The sequence below is a fragment of the Ceratotherium simum genome, chromosome 1 (genome assembly GCF_057802395.1).
Source record: "Ceratotherium simum simum isolate JZ-2026a chromosome 1, ASM5780239v1, whole genome shotgun sequence".
In the NCBI taxonomy this organism is placed as follows: domain Eukaryota; kingdom Metazoa; phylum Chordata; class Mammalia; order Perissodactyla; family Rhinocerotidae; genus Ceratotherium; species Ceratotherium simum.
Window position 1 is genome coordinate 81851439 of NC_141900.1, and position 16648 is coordinate 81868086.

Genomic DNA, 16648 nt, shown 5'->3' on the forward strand with positions numbered 1-16648 from the left:
CACAATTATGTATCAGATTGATACCCAAACAGCAATTTAAGACATTTTAAATGTACTTATGTTATTTATTTTTCTACACAGAATTGACAAGAAAGCTTTTCTAAGGACTGAAATGACTGGTGTAAACAACTTGTATATGAACATGAAACATGAAAACTAATTTATACTAGGCGAGTATTCACAAGCCCTATTGCAGTTTTCCTTCTTCTGTGATTTAACATTTCATCAAGCCACAAATATGGTGATGGATGCTTTTGAAAAAAAGTATAATTGTTTTCCATTTTTTTCTTGCAATGTGAAGATAACGGACTCCTTTTCAATATCAAGTCAACCTCTACTTGCATCTGTCGGGGGAAGAGGTGGAATCCCCCTCTCCCCTTTCCCTTAAGGTTCTTCTGGCTGGCCAAATAATCAACAAGACAGGTTAGCAGGAGAAAATAATACCAAGTTTAATAACAAGTATACATGGGAGAAACTCAGAAATGAGCAACTCGTCCCTCTGTCTAAGCTGCTTTCTTAAGTATTGCAGCTAAAGGCGAAGGAACGTGTTGGGGGTGAGTAGTGGCCTGAGACTTCAGAGGGCAGGAGGACAATTCTTTTCAGGGTCATCTATCGATAATGTGGTCAGGGAGAGATAGAGTTTTTTGATAAAAGGGGCTTGGTGCCCCTCCCATTGTAACATCTATTTTACATTATCTTTATAGCCATCATGATAGAAGATCTGTTCCAGGAAGGAGCCACCATGTCAAATTCTTTAGGCAGTTAGTGGGGGAGGTCAAATGTCCTTCAGAGAAAACAATCAAGGTAAAGAGATATACTTCAGGGTGCCCAAATCTTGATCTCCCACACATCTGTACCCTTAAATTCCACCTTCCCTCGTGTCAACAAGGGATCAATTTTCCCTGTTTCTACCCACAATCCCATTGCTTTTCTTCCCTTTATAGCTAAAACTGGTTGAAATAGTTATTTCAACTCCCTCACCTCCTATTATCTACTCAACACACTTCAGTCAATTCATCAGCGCCTCCATTTTGCTCTGCCTCTCTGACTTCATCTTGCTCAAACGGCCAGCAGTGTTTGACACCGTTAGCACTCCCTTACTGACGTGTTTTGTTTTCGACGTTTACCATCCTAATTTTCCTGCTTCTTCAGCAGCCTCTCGTTCTCAGTCTCCAGTGCTTGCTCCTTTTCCTCTTCCTAACCTCTAACTGCTAGAACACCTAAGACCCAGTCCAGGGCTCCGTTTTCTCCTCTATCAACACTCTTCCATATGGCCTCGTCTAGTCCCCGCATCTCTCTGCTAATGGCTACCAAATGTATATATCCAGCCCCGGAGTCCCCCTGAATCCCAGGCTCATATGTCTGACAGCTCACTCATCATCTCCACTGGGTGTCTATTAGGCGTCCGCCCAAAGAAGCAACCTTAATCACCCCTCCAGAGTCTGCTCCTTCCAGCCTTCTCTATCTCCGTTGCTAAATCCAAAAACCCAGACGTTATCTTTGAATTCTCTATCTCCCCTACAATAAATCTATCAGCAAATGTTGTCAATTTATATATATCAAACCATTTCCTAAATCCAGTCAGTTTTGCTGCCTCACCTGCTACCATCCTTTTATCTTGCCATTAACTCTTGCCTCAACTAGTGCAATAGCCTCCCCACCAGTCAACTTGCTTCCATTCCTGCCCTCCTGCACTTCATTCTCCGTGGAGCAGCTGGACAGAGCTTCAGAAAACTAAATCAGGCTATGCCACTCGTCTACTCAAAAGCTTCCAGGGTCTAGGTATCGCACTTAGAATAAAATCCAAACTGTTTACCCCCTCCTGGTCTGGCCCTGGCCACCTTTCAGATCTTATCTCCTACCATCCTCTTCTCCCATTTCTCACCGCTCTAAGCCAAATCATCCTTCTTGTTCCCCAAACATACCGATGTATTTCTCACCAAAGGGCTGCTTACTGACACGTGGTTGGTTTTTGATAAGTATCTACCAAACAAATGATTGTAAGGTGGGCTGTTTTTCCCTTCTCCACTCTCACTATAATTTTCTGCTAATTTGTATAACTTCCTGTACCACTTTTGTACCCACTCTGCGTTATACCCAGAAAAAAGAACACTATCGGTATTATTTTAGGGCTACTCACTGTGGATTATTCAGAGTGTTTCTTTTTAAGTGAGAGACCTAATGGAAGGAGTGGCTATCCTGATTTAAGACAGCCTGGGAGCATGTCTTAAAAAGAAGTTATGCAAGATGATTAAGTTCTAGAGATCTGCTGGTACCACATTGTGGCTGTAGTTACCAACACTGTATTGTATGCTTAATATTTGTTAAGAGGGTTGATCTCATGTTATGTGTTCTTACCACAATAAAAAGTTCCCAGATTTGTTATCAGATGCATTAGATAAGCTTGCTGAGATACAGCATATCTAAATTTCAAGTTTCTCTGTGTTGGTGGGGGGAGGGGTGCTGCTGCTTCTGTAGCTGAGCAGATTAGAGCTAGGAGCTAATAATTTGCGTTTGTACTAACACCGTATCCATCTTTTTGCCAGGAAGCTTCACTATCTGATCAGCTCTCACCACTGTTTTCCGCCTCCCTCCTGCCAAATATATTTTCCTTAAATTGAGTGTAGGTAAAATCTAGAAACCAGGCTTGGTTTTCTCTACCATCCCTCTGCAATCCGGTGGTCTTTAATCAACCCTCTTTTTTTCCAAAATACGAAGTACTTCACATATCCATCCCACAAATATTAACTGAATTTGTGCTTGATTCCAGGCGTTATGCTGTCTCTGTTGGTACAAAATATATAGCAATAGATTGGCCTGTGCCTATATTACTGTAATTCCCCTAAGAAGTTCCTTGAAAGAAAGTTGCAATATTATTCTAAATATTTTACAACCTTTAACTTATGCTAAGTGTTCCCCAAGTTTCCATCTCAACTTGCTCCCCTACTCTCTAGTTTCCTAACCTTTTTGCTTCCCACTGCATTTTCACTGCATACTGTAAGATCTCAGTTAATGATACTGACAGGCATCTCCCATTATGTTCTTATGCCTGCATTCTTCAACTTTGCATCTGTCAAACTACTTTCTACCTCAAATTCAAAAGCCAACACAAATTCTGATTAATCTAGGAAAAATAGGTGGCCAGGTACTAAAGGGTTCAGGAAAAAAATTGTCTAATGCACCCTGCTGTGAGCATCACGTGTGAAGTACTGAGGGAGAAGTAAAATGAGTAAGGCCAGGCATTGTCCTCAGGATGTTACAATCCAGTGGGTGGAGACAACATAAATGCACTATGAGTAGAATACTATGACCTAAGGAAAATCATAAAATGTGGAAATTTTATATGGTTGAGAGACCCACAAGGGCTTCCTGGAGGTGGCGTCTGTATTGGGTGGTAACAAGTGAGCAGGATTTTGGTAGGAACAAGTAATTGAGCATTCCAGATGGAGAGGCCAGTGTGAGGGCAGAGCAGCATGAGAGGAAGGATCCTAAATGACGATGCCTCTATCCTGTGGCAGCAAACATCAGGAGCAACTGGGCTTTCTGAAATCTCATTCAGCTTGCAGACCAGATGATCTGCCAAACTGTGCTTAATGTTTGGTTGACAGTAATAACGACAGCTGAACAATATAGACTCACTCTTATGGGTCAATATATGAGGGACATTGGCTATATCAAGACAAGACACCTCTTCCTCAAAGTGAATGATGGAGAAAAATCATACAGACACAGGGGGAAGGCATTCTTCAAGGATCACATCAAGCCATGGCAAGGGCAATTTCCATCTGTGGCTGGAAAATGACAAGAGAAGGCCAACTGAGTTTCACAGAGTTTCATGCGCAATAACAGGGATATGGCTTATTTGAGCAGGAGGAGAAAGCCAACTCCTAGACAGCAGGACTTAGCTACAAACACACGCAGAGAACGAGGTAGGCAGGTGGTTCTTATGTTTCTCCTTATACTGCCTTTCAGCCTCATGCATATAGAACATACTATGTGAGATCCAGAATATATGTAAACACTCATAGCGCTAAACAGAGTGTGAAGGAAGCCAAGGAAGTTTCTGGCTTCCTCCCACTTCCTCTATAAGAGCCCTTCGGGACCCTCTTCCTCAGCCTCTTTGCTTTCCTTTCTACCCTGCAAAATTACATTTGGAGTTTTAAATATAAATGGAAGTAATCACTTTGAGTTCAAGTTCTTTCCCTAAAGCACACCCAAACAGCAACAGCTTACTCTGCTATCTCTATACTCGGCAGTATAAATTACATGTAGCAATTATAAGAGAAAGATTGTTTTAATTAAAAAAAAGAAAAAGGATCAAGAAAAGCAGCTGTATGTTTTAGCAGGGGACTGTCGTAGGGCCCACAGTATTTCTAGACAGTTGACTACCGTGATGTGAGTCACAGCTCCATGGGACCAACTCTATAGAGCAGTAATTCCTTCTGTTGCAGTAAGATGCTGTCACACAGTAAAGGGTGGTTCTTTCAGTGAGAAATGTTCAGTGTAGGGCCATGTGTACATGGTGCATCACCTAAGGAAGGGGTGGGGCATCACATTGACTCCAGGACGAAGATTCTCAGTCTGGCCTAGGGTGGGGGTGGCGTCTATGAATGGACTGCAAAACATCTGTGAACTCTTGGTATGCAAAATTGTGGCTATTTGCATTTTTCTGGAGAGGGCCTCCATTGTTCTATTCATATTGTCAAAAGGATACATAACCTCCAAAATTACAAAGGTCAGTGCTCCAGAGAGAGTGTATTAGTTTGCTAGGGCTACCATAACAAAATGCCACAATCTGGGCTTAACCAACAGAAACTTATTTTCTTCACAGTTCTGGAGTCTATAATTCCGAAATCAACAATGTTGACAGTGTTGGTTCCTTCTGAGGGATGTTAAAGGAGAGATTTGTTCCAGGCCTCTCTCCTAGGCTTGTAGATGGTTGTCTTCATCTTCACGTGGCGGGATTTCTGTATGTGCATCTGGGTCAAACTCTCTCCTTTTTATAAGGACACCAGTCATATTGGATTAGGTCCCATCTACTCCAGTGTGACCTCATCTTTAATTATATCTACAATGACCCTTTTTCTGAATAAGGTTATAATGTGAGGGACTGGGGGTTAGGACTTCAACATATGAATTTGGGGGGGCACCATTCTACCATAACAGAAAGCATAGCAGTGGGGTGTAAGATATTTCTTCTCCTGTCCCAAATATACATGTCCCTGCTTCCAACCCTGGAAGACAGACACTATCAATATACCTACGAGAATGTTGTAACTTCTATATCCTAACATGAATATCATGATATAAACATCAGTCATAATAGGTTAAATGATTTAATACATGGAAAGCTCATAGAGGAGTACCCAGCACATAGTATATGTTAGATAAATAGTTTACCATCATTTATACACAACCACTGGTTGTCTCCTGACTCGCCATTATCCCCTTTGCACTCACATCTGAACTAGAGATGTTCTGGATTTCCCTGTGATTTTTTTCCTTTCTCACAACCACAAATTACACCTTTCTCAGGAGATAGAATCATCTGGTATCCTATGTATATCATGCTACCCAAAATTCGATAGGCACCTTTAACCCCAAGGATAACCCATTCATAGTCACCCAAGGGCAGAGCTGCAAGGCCCATGACACAGACCTGATCTGCTAAAGAAAAGGTCAGTAAAAAGCTGTAAACTCCTTCTCCTACAGCTCTTTCTCTCCCATGACCAATGTCAAGCACATATTTTAAAGCCTACTTTTCTTTGTTCCCTTTTCCTGACTCAGTAAGAGATAAAAATTGATTCCATTTGACAAAAATTCTATCTACTTTTTCAGAGGACTTTTGGCCTCTAAACACACTGGACATTCTTTTCATGTTTCCAAATGTACTTGTTCTTGTAACTTTCTATGGCGGGTGATTACAGGGTGAACATTTGTGCTCTCTCCTTGAAATGTATTTACTATATTCAACCTGCTCTTCTAGCTCGAGGGTGAACCATGAACAAAACAGCTTTTTTGTTTTCTAAGCAAAACTCTGTCCTAGTCTAAATTTTGATTCCTTTATTTACATTTTCCTAGGTCTATAATGTTATATCAGAAACCTCATGTAAATCCCATTAAATAATAATAAATATATCAATTTAATTCCATTCAATAATTATTGAATTTCCACCATGTCCTGGGTACTGTGCTTGTCACCAAAGATAGGAAAAAAAAGTGAAATAAAGCAAGACTGCAGAAAAGAGAGAAAAGCAGAAGGAGGGATGTAATAGCTATTGGAAACTGGAAGTCATTGTGTCACACGATGAAGAATTGGGTGAAGAATTTTCTGTTACATAACCAAATATCAACATGTGGGAAAATACAGAGCAAAGGACAAAAAGACTTGTAAAGATTACACTTCCAGTAAAGTGGCAAAGTCTAACTGCAAAACTGGATCCCCTTTTACTTTGTTGCACTGCCTGATTCATTCTACAAACATTATTGAGACTCTACTATTAATGCCAGGAAGATTGCTAGACATCGTGAGTAAAATAATAATTAAAACACAGCCATAATCACTACACACATGACCCTTAGAGTCTAATTAAGGAGACACATTAATCAAATAATCAGTCAAATTCATTTAAAATTTCTATTTTAAAATACATGCCAGGAAGAAGAGAAATACACGCTTCTGTGAGAGCCTTTAATAGTAAATTGACTTAGGTCCTAAAGGAAGTGAGAGAATGGTTTCCAGCGGAAGGGATATTGAGCTAAGATTTAAAGAACAAAGGAGATTTTTAAAAGCCACGGGTCATTACCACTTCTAGGAAGATGGAGTAGACATATTTTTTCCTATTATTCATGCTAAGTACAACTAAAATTCCTGGATATTATATATTAAACAAACATCAGAAGATTGAAAGGTGGAGAGAGGAAGACAGTCTGGCTAGGGACCACAGGACCCAAGAAATGACAAAGTGGTAAGTTCCCTAGGTTTTCTTTTTGCCTTTTATATCCCAAGAAGCTGGTAACCCAGAAACACCAATGAGTACAGACAAAAGGCCTCAGCAAAAGCCTGATCTCTCTAGCCAAAGGATGAGGAAAGAGAAAAAGTAGCAAGACAGAAAATTTAGATCATAATCATTTTACTCTAGGCAAACACCACAGAAAAACTGTAGCCATGTCCCCATCCATGCTGACAAAGCCTCAGTGGGGAGCCTAGACTTAAATCATCAAGAGGCTGTAACAAGTGCCCCAAAACACCTGCCAGGGTGATGTCAAAAAAGATCAAATAGGGAGATAGGACTTTCATCCCCGCTGGTCAGTAATAAGTACCCACCCCTGCTCCCAGATACCCCACAATCATGTCAGTAGGAATCACATAGGGAGCTGAGTGGAGAGTCAGAACTTTCACAATCACCCAGAGATAATGAGGTCACACCCACTGCGGTGTCAATGGAGACTACTTGTATAGCCAAACTCTCCCCCGCTGCCCAGCAGTAACAAGGAGCCCTCTCCCAACATCTCATATGTCAGTGGAGGCTGTGTGGGGAGCCTGAATTTCTACCTCTGCTTGGCGGTAAGAAGGTGGTGCTCCTCATTCCCTTCATTCTGGAGTGTTGTCAGAGGGAAAAGCATTTAAGTAAGATCCAGAGTCTCAGAACATAACAGGAAAATGTCCAGATTTCAATAAAAGATCACTAGTCATGCCAAGAACCAGGAAGATCTCAAACTGAATGAAAAAGACAATCGATTTATGTTAACAATAAAAAGACAGAGACATTAGAATTATCTGACAGAAATTTTCAAACACTCATGATAAAAATCCTTCAATGTGCAATTCCCAGCATGCTTGAAACAATGAAAAAATAGAAAGTTTCATCAAAGAAATAGAAACGTTCAACAAAGAAAAAGAACATATAAAGAAGTACCAAGTGGAAATTTTAGAACTGAAAAATATACTAACTAAAATAAAAAGCTCAGTAATTGGCTCAACAGTAGGTGAAGGGCACAGACGGAAGATTAGTGAACTGGAAATTAGAAAAATAGGTATTATACAATATGAAAAACAGAGAAAAAATATACTGGAAAATAATGAACTGAGCCTTGAAGACCTGTGGAATTATAACAAAATATCTAATATTCACGTCTTTAGAGTCCAAGAAGAAGATCAAGAGGTCAGGGCTGAAAAAGTACTAGAAGAACTAGTTCTAGAACTAGAATTCTAGAATTCTAGTTCTAGAATTAGAACTAGATGGATTAAAAATTTGTCAGTTGGACAGACAACTGACAAATGGATTAAAAATTTACAATTTTTAATTTGTAAAGTAAACTTTACAATGGATTAAAAACTTAATCCATTTAAATTTTTTTGGATTAAAAATTTATAAATTTGGCAACAGACATAAACCTACAGATTCAAGAAGCTGAGTGAACCCCAAACAGGAAAAACCCAAAGAAACCCGTGCCAAGAAACACCACAATTGAACTTCTGAAAACTAAAGACAAAGAAAAACCTTGAATGCAGCCAGAAAAGAACGACCCTTACCTATAGAGGAAAAACAATTCAAGTAACAGCAGATTTCTCATCAGTTACCACAGGAGCCAGAGGAAGTGGCACAATATTTCTCAGGTGCTGAAAGAAAAGATATATCAACTCAGAATTTTATGTCCAATGAAAATAACCTTTAGGAACGAAGAAGAAATCAACACATTCTCATATGAAAGAAAACTGAGAGAATATGTCACTAGAAGCCCTACCCTAAAAAAAATGTAGAAGGGCACTTATACTTCTATGTGCTAGCAATTGAAGATATGGACAACAAAATTAAACATATACTACTATTTACAATTATTTCAAAAAAATGAAATATCTAGATGTAAATCTAACAAAACATGTATAAGACTTGTATGCTTAAACTACACACATTGACGAAAGAGATCAAAAATCTAAATAAATGAAGAGACATATCATGTTCATGGATTGGAAGGCTTAACATAGTAAAAATGTCAATTCTCCCCAAGTTGACATACAGGTATACTGCAATTCTTATCAAAACCCAAGCTAGATTTTTTTGTAAATATAGAGAAGATTATTCTGAAGTGTATATGAAAATGCAAAGGAACTAGAATAGCTAAAACAATTTTGAAAAAGGAAAATATAGTGGGAGGAATCCACTTGCCTGATTTCAAGACTTATTATATAGCTACAGTAATCAAGACTGTGTGGTATTGCTAGACAGATAGACACATAGATCAATGGAAAAGAAAAGAACACAGAAATAGATGCACATAAATATGCCCAACTGATTTTTTGACAAAGGTTCCAAAGCAATTCAATGGAAGATAGATGGTCTTTCAACTTATTGCTGGAGCAATAAGACATCGATAGGCAATAAAGTAAACCTTGTCCTCAGTCTCACAGCTAACACAGCAGTAACTCAGAATGAATCAAAGACTTGAAAGTAAAATGTGAAACTATAAAACTTTTAGAAAAAATATGAGAAAATCTTCAGGATCTAGGCCTAGGCTGAGATGTTAGACTTGATACCAAAAGCATGATCCATAAAAGGAAAAATTGATAAATTTCATTAGAAATACAAACTTTAACTGTGCACAAGACCCTGTTGAGAAGATGAAAAGACAAGCTACAGAGTGGGAGAATCAAATCACATATTCAACCAAGTATCTTGAATATATAAAGAACTCTTAAAACTCACCAATACAAAATCAAATAATCCAATTAAAACATGGGCAGAAGACACGAAGAAACATTTCACAGAAGTGAAATCTGTACATCATACAGATGGCAAATAAGTACATGAAAGATTATTTAACATCATTAGCCATTAGAAAAATGCAAATTGACACCACCATGAGATATTACTACACACCGATCAGAATGACTAAAATAAAAATCAGTGACAAGACCAAATGCTGGTGAAGATGCAGAGAAACTGGATCACTGATACATTCTGGATGGTAACGAAGACTAGTACAGCCACTCTGGAAACAGTTTGAGAGGTTTTTTAACAAAAACTTAATATGCAACTACCATGCAGCCTAGCAATTATACTTCTGGGCAATTATCCCAGAGAAATGAAGATTTATGTTCACACAAAAAACATGTACCCGGATGTTTATAGCAGCTCTCTTCATAATAGCACAAAACTGGAAACATCCAGATGTCCTTCATTGGATGAATGGTTAAACAAACTGAGGTAAATCACAATAAAAAGTAGCAAACTATTGATTCATACAACAATCTGGATGAATCTCCAGAGAATTATGCTGAGTGAAAAAGCCAACCCCAATAGGTTACATATTTGATGATTTCATTTATATAACATTCTTGAACTGACAAATTATAGAAATGGAGAATAGACTAGTGATTGCCAAAAGTTAGAAGGGGGCGGGGGCCCTGAGAGTAGAGAGTATGGTTATCAAAAGGCAACATTAGGGACCTTTGTGGTGATGAAATTTTTCTGTATCTTGACTGTATCAATGCCACTACGCTGGTTGTGATATTCAACTAGAGTTTTGTAAGATGTTACCATTGGGGAACCAGATAAAGGATACACAGAATATGTCTGTATCGTTTCTTAAAACTGCATGTGAAACTAAAATTATCTCGAAATGAACTGTTTAATTTAATCAAAGGCAGAGGGTGGTGGGTAAAAATAGATTATTCCAAACATAGGAAACAGTTTATGAAAAGACCCTGGTAGGACAGACTATTGCATAACTGATGAACCACAGAAAGCCAGTGCGGCTGAAATGCCGAGAGGAAGGAGTGTGTGTGTAGAATTGGGGGCAGGAGAGGACGGGCAGATATGTAAGTGGCAAGATGTAAGATGAACATGGAGAGGTAGGTATACTGTGCAGAGCCATGTGGGCCACCTTAAAAACCATGGTCTTGATCTAAAAGCGTGAGGGGTCATTGCATTGTGTTAAGCAGAGAAATTACTTAATTGGAGTTGTGTTTTGAAAAAAACCACCACCTACAAGGTGGAAAATAGATTAGAGGGCAAATGTGGACACCTCCCCAACATGCTGCTCACAGTTCAGTTACACTGCTCTTGCTACAGAGTTTCAGTTTGTGAGAGAGAAGCTGCCTAGAGAATCATGTGATTGATTAATCAGTTGCCTTGAGCTAAATTCTCCTCTGATGTGTCCATGGGAAAATTCCCATAGAGTTAAAAAGAAGAAAACATTTGAAAATTGGTTTGATGTGTTGACTATTTTAATTCATCAACCAGGTAGGCATGATCAAAAGCAACCTGAGCATTCATTGTGACCTCTACCAAAAGAAAGGAAAGTCTTATTTCAGCTTCTACAATAAACCATTTCACAGAGACATGACAAATATCAGTGGTAACACGTTGCTCTTTAGTGTTTGCTAGAGATTTAATGCATTCAGACGCATTAAAAGAGTTGTTCCTGAAAACTGATAGAACATGAAAAATGATGCTATGTCACAATTTATTGTGCCCCAACAGGTCACCTTTTTCTGAAACAAAAATATTAGTGCCTTTAAACATAATTTTAGGATTCGCCACCCTACTTGTTTACTGCCTACCTTTTAGCTAAGGATACAATCCATGCCGATGATTCTAAATTATAATTTACCTACGGTAAGCAACCAACTGCTTTTGTTTTTCATCTTTATAAAAAATTCAGTTGGTCTAAATATTTTTCCTCACTGAATTGAATAAATTGCCCCTTATTTTAGCTTCACAAAGACAATGGCTAAATGGGCAACTACCAGTTTTTCATATTGAACAATCCTTTACTGAACCTCATTCATTTTCATGTACATTATTTCGTTTAATCATTACAATGATGCAATGAAGTGTTCAGAATAGGCTGTCAATTTGTGGAAGATTATAAAAGCTACCAAGACAAGCATCAGAGTCAGGGTCTGAATCCATAGCTCCTCCAAATATTTAGCCACAAGCCATATGTGGCTGTCGAATTCTTGAAATGTGCTAGTCCAAATTGCAGTGTGTTGTAAGTGTAAATTACACTCTGGATTTTGAAGATTATAAAATATCTCATACATATTTTTAAATATTGATTCCATGTTGAAATGATAATAAAATTTGGATTTATTGGGTTAAATTAAGTATATTATTAAAATTAATTTCACTTCTTTTCCCCTTTAAACTTAAAATTACACATGTGGCTCGCATTATATTACCATTGGACAGCACTGCCCCAAATCTTGTCAACGGTATCTCCTACATTTGTCTGAAATCCATGCTCTTCTCTCCATTCCCACTGGCAACACTCCAATCCAGGCCACCCGTCTCATCTTTCTCCTACAGAATGACCACACTCTTCTAACATCAGCTTTGCCCACCACTGCCCGTCCACACTCTGCCCTTCACTGCAGCCAGAATGATATTTTTAAAACTATAATCTGATCATGCTACTTTCCAACTTCAACCTTTCCAGGGAACTCCCATTGCCTTTTCAGTTAAATGCAGCATTTTTACCACAGTGTATGAGACTTTATGTGTCATTTTTGCCTATTTAATCTCTCCCCTCCCAACCTGCTGAAATTCTCTCAGTGAAACAATATTTCAGGTTTCTCTCTGCCCTAGGCCCTTTGTATATCTGGTTCACTTTGACACTCTTCTGCCATCTTGGCCTACTGACTTCTACTCATTTTTCAGACCCCAGCTTCAATATTACTTCCTCAGATTCCCCACAGCAGAGTGCGCCTCCATTATAGGATCCTATATTCCTCAACACACTCGCACTTACTTGTTTAATACTCATCTTCCCAATAGACTGTAAACTGCATTAAGACAAGGACCCTTGGCCTCATCCTCCAGTGTATTGCCAGCACATGGCTGGAACTATGCTTGTCAAATAGAGAACTTTTGATAAGTATCTGTGACTGACTGACATTCCAAGATATTGCAGCCACATTGTTTGAGAAAGTCAAACTTCTCACAAGATGGTTTATCAGTCAAGTTATGAAATCTACGTTTTGGTCATATGCAAGAAATTGGTGATGCAAAAGCTATTAGTATACATTGAAAAGTTGCAGGTCTCATTCATTTATTTTTTCATTCTCAGCTCTGTCAAAGAAAAACAAAAAGAGATAATTTAAGACCTAAAGACAAAACAGTCCATGCCTGAAATTTTGGAGGGAAGAGTCAAACTTGCAGAGATCTTTTTTTAAAAAAGGAAATGTGCCTAATTCATAAATGCATGCAATTTTTTTTTTACTCTACTAAACAATTGACTGAATTCAGTAAATACAATTACTATAATATTTGAGAACACATAGCAGGGCTTTATTATCACCTAGCTCCTCAATGCTTTCTCTTCCCCAGGACTTTGCTCCAGCATCATGTGACATACATTCTTAAATGTCTTTTATTGAAAAAAAACTTTATTGAAACCTGTTGTCTCCTCCAGGTCCCATTCTATCTGCAAGCCTTCCTTTGCCTTCAACTTTAATACTTCTGTGTACAGGGCTTGTGGTGTGCAGAGCCCCTCGACTGTTGGTGTTAATTTCCTCCAACACGTCTCCTTTGAATTTCTTCTCAGTGCATAGCTCTCCTTTCACATCCAGGACTGTTCACACTCTCACTTAAAAGTCGCCAATGACTTTCTCCTTGGCCAATCTGTTCTTCTTGCTCTCTGCAGGATTTGACATCTTTGGCAAATGCCTTTCTATAATTTCTACAATCTTTACATGTTTTTCTGACAAACACAGTACATGACTTTTCAAGAAACTTCAGAAAGTACTGTAAAGTCTGAACACGCGGAAACAGTCATCTATAATCTCATCATCTCATAACATCTGAAGCTTTTGACATCATTCTTCATCTTTTTCTGTGCTTCTTTAAAATTTTCCTTTTTATTTAAAAAAATCTTACAAATATAGGCTTATAAATTTTTCTGCTGTCATTAAGAACATTTCAAAAACATAATTTTAATGTTATATGTAATATTTCACTTTCCCATTCCTTAGTGTTGGAAATTTACTTTATTTTGAATTTTTCAATATTATAAATTAAGCTGTTTTAAACATTTTACATATGAATAATTTTCATTATTTTAAATTATTAACATGGGATCATTTCCTAGATGATCCCATGTTAATAATTAATCCAATTCCTAGAATTGGAATTAATAGATCAAATGCTATAAATATTTTTGGCTTTCGATATAAAGTATAAATTTCACAAATATACCCCCATTAGTAATGTATGAATGGGCCCATTTTTCTACATATTTATCAGCATTAAACAGTGTATATTTTTTAATTACTGATTTTGAAAGCAAAACATTTTTTTAATTGATATCATACTAATGTAGTTAAAATATCAATACTAAACATTGTATTTTCTCTTTTTAAATTGGCAGTTCGTAAATTTTGTGTGATTATTTATAGGGGCTTCAAGATTTTTCTTATTGATTTTTAGAAGTTATTTATAGTTCAGACTAATTATTTCTTTTTTTAAGATTATTTTTTTAGAGCAGTTTTAGGTTTACAACAAAATTGAGAGGGAGGTACAGGGATTTCCCATATACCCCGTTCTCCTACACATGTGCAAGGTCCCCCATTATCAATATTAGTCAGTCACCAGAATGGTATATTTTTTACTGAGGATAAACCTACATTGACACATCATAATCACCCAATTTCCATAATTTACCTTAGGGTTTTCTCTTGGTGCTGTACATTCTATGAGTTTGGACAAATGTATAATGATATATATACATCATTATAATATCATATGGAATATTTTCACTGATCTAAAAATCCTCTGTTCTCCACCTATTCATCCTTCCTGCCTCACCCCCACCCCCCCACCACCCCCAGCAACCACTGATGTTTTTATTGTCTCTATAGTTTTGGTTTTCCAGAATGTCATGCAGTTGAAATCATGCATTACGTAGCCTTTTCAGATTAGCTTCTTCCACTTGGTAATATGCATTTCAGTTTCCTCCATGTCTTGTCATAGCTTAATAGCTCAGTTCGTATTAGAACTGAACAATATTCCATTGTCTGGATGTGCCACACTTTATCCATTTCTCTACTAAAGGACTTCTTGGTTGCTTCTAAGTTTTAGCAATTATGAATAAAGCTGCTATAAACATCCATGTGCAGGTTTTTGTGTGGACATATGTTTTCTACTCCTTTGGGTAAATACGAAGGATCGTGATTGCTGGATGGTATGGTAAGAGTATGTTTAGTTTTGTAAGAAACTGCTGGCTGATCTTCCTCACAAAAAACAAACAAACAAAAATAAATAAATAAATAAAAAGAGAAACTGCCACGCCATCATCTAAAGTGGCTGTACCATTTTGCATTTCCACCAGCAGTGGATAAGAGTCCCTGTTGTCCCACAAGCTCACCAGCATTTGGTCTTGTCAGTGTTCCAGATTTTGGCCATTTTAATAGGTATGTAGTGGTATCTCATTGTTTTAGTTTGCATTTCCCTGACGACATATGATGTAGAGCATATTTCATTAGCTTATGTGCTCTCTGTATATCTTCTTTAGTGAGGTGTCTGTTAAGGTCTTTGGCCCATTTTTTAATTGGGTTGTTTGTTTTCTTATTGTTGAGTTTTAAAAATTCTCTGCATATTTTAGATAACAGTCCTTTATCAGATGTGTCTTTTGCAAATATTTTCTCCCAGTCTGTGGCTTGTCTTCTAATTCTTTTGATATTGCCTTTGCAGAGCACAAGTTTTTAATTAAGCAGAAGTCCAGCTTATCAATTATTTATTTCATGTATCATGTCTTTGGTGTTGTATCTAAAATATCATCATCATACCCAAGGTCATCTAGGTTTTCTCCTATGCTATCTTCTAGGAATTTTATAGTTTTGCATTTTTACATTTAGGACTATGATCTATTTTGACTTAATTTTTGTGACAAGTGTAAGGTCTGTGTCTGGATTCATTTTTTTGCATGTGGATATCCAGCTGTTACAGCACCGTTTGTTGAAGAGACTATTTTTGCTCCATTGCGTTGCCTTTGTTCTTTTGTGAAAGATAAGTTGATAACTAATTATTTCCTTGTTGTATCTATTGTCTCCCTTTCCATCACCCCTGCCATTCTATCAGCCACCAACCCTCTATTGTGTTCACTTCCGAAATATCTTATGTGTTCTTCTATTCCTTTCTTTTCTTATTGACTCAATTTCAGGTCTTTACCTTCATTATCCTTTTTCTGAATTAATAGTCTCTGAACTAGTCTTCCTATCTCAAATTACTCAGCCCTTTCAATCTATTACTTGTGTTATTTCTAGTTTTCCTAAAATTCCATTTCAAACAAGCTCAAAACTTCAATAATTCAAACTCTTCATTTAAGCATTTAGACTTCATTAGAATTTGACCCCTAAATATACTGTGTTTCATCTATCAAAATATGCCTGAAACTCCAGTCCCTTCAGTCTAGCTGCCATTCACTAGATTGGCATGCACTTTTTTCACAAGTTCTACATGATCTTCAATATCCAGTTTATAATCCACGTCATCCACTAAGCTTTCAAAGATTCCCCATCTCTATAATTCCATAGTACTTTGTGTATTCCTCATAATACTTGATGTAATTTTCCTTATGTGAGAACAATTTTAATATAATATGAATAAATATATATTTATATATAATCATATATAATTTTATGTAA